General features: G+C 48.9%; 1 pseudogene; it reads left to right on the top strand.

Annotated features, from left to right (window-relative positions):
* The first annotated feature begins 79 nt into the window (after positions 1 to 79).
* Positions 80 to 234, top strand: LOC111727868 (annotated as a pseudogene).
* Positions 235 to 1363: the final 1129 nt, after the last annotated feature.

The raw sequence follows: 1363 nt of genomic DNA, 5'->3' as shown, positions 1-1363 counted from the left end.
CTGGCAGCAAGGCGGGGGAGGGGGGAACATTGCTGAGGGTATTCAGGTGAGAAGGGTCCCTCTGGAAACTCTCAAAGTAAGGTTGGCCCAGGAGAGATACCATGATCACAAAGGTGGTTTTCCCAGGACAAGGCTTATCCACTGCACTCTGAATGTGCTGACCCCTGCAATTTCCTCAAATGTGGAAACTGCATAATTTGTGGTAGTGGGGGAGTGTGTTCACACTAAAACAAAACAAAATAAACCAAAAAAAAAAAAAAAAAAACCCCAGGTTGGCCCAGCTCAGGCCCACTGTCTTGTTCTACGCCACCTTAAGGCAGAAGTAGATTAGAGCCTCGACCCCACCATGCCAGCTCCCCAGCTTCCATAGTCAGAGCCATCTAAGGAGGGGATCCATGGACCTTCTGTGCTCTCACCTAAGGTGACCAGATGTCCGGCTTTTGGAGGGACAGTCCCAATTTTTAACAATTTGTCCAACGTCCCCCTGCGTTTTTAAAAAGTCCCGATTTTTGGAAAGAATGCATGACAAGCTAGGGAACAGTGGGAGAATGGGAAGGGAATATACAGTTTTCTTGGGTACCATGTGGCTATTTTGCCAGGATATGCATTTTATATTATTTTTATTAATTTTATAATGTTAAATTTTAATAATAACAAATAATTGTTGAGAACTGATTATTGAGAACTGCTTATCAAAGTTTGCATTGCTGTCAGGCCCCGCCCCCCCATGGTGTCCGGCTTTACCAATGTCAAAATCTGGTCACTTTACTCTCACCCCAAGTACCCACCCCACCCATGATGCTCATGCTTCTGTTAGGTGGGACCCAGCTGGGGGAGGGGATCAGGGGACACACTCAATAACCCTCCGCTCACTTCTGAACCCTGCTCCCCTCCAGCCCTGGTATGGATTCTCCTTAGCAGAGGGAACAGATGCCTCCATGTTACCATGTAGTTTCTCTTGGCTTCTACCACATCCCATAAAGACCCCTGGAGACACCACGTCTCCACACCACTCACCCACATGTACTGAACACCTACTGTGTGCTTGGTTCTGCAGTGCCAGTTTTGGAACCCAACAGATCTCAGTTGGAACCCCACTTTTTCTTGGTGAGCCTCAGTCTTTGCCCCTGCAAAATTGAGATTAGAAAAACATTTCAGGCTCAGTGCCTCTGGCTCAAGTGGCTAAGGTGCCAGCCACATACACCTAAGGTGGCGGGTTCGAATCCAGCCAGGGCCGGCCAAACAACCATGATGGCTGCAACCAAAAAAAAATAGCTGGGTGTTGTGGCTGGTGCCTGTGGTCCCAGCCACTTGGGAGGCTGAGGCAGGAGACTCGCTTGAGCCCAGGAGTTGGAGGTTGCTG

The sequence above is a fragment of the Otolemur garnettii genome, unplaced genomic scaffold (assembly GCF_000181295.1).
Source record: "Otolemur garnettii isolate 467f Iridium unplaced genomic scaffold, OtoGar3 scaffold00127, whole genome shotgun sequence".
In the NCBI taxonomy this organism is placed as follows: domain Eukaryota; kingdom Metazoa; phylum Chordata; class Mammalia; order Primates; family Galagidae; genus Otolemur; species Otolemur garnettii.
The sequence above is the reverse complement of the archived record's forward strand: the minus strand, read 5'-3'. Positions and strand labels throughout refer to the sequence as shown.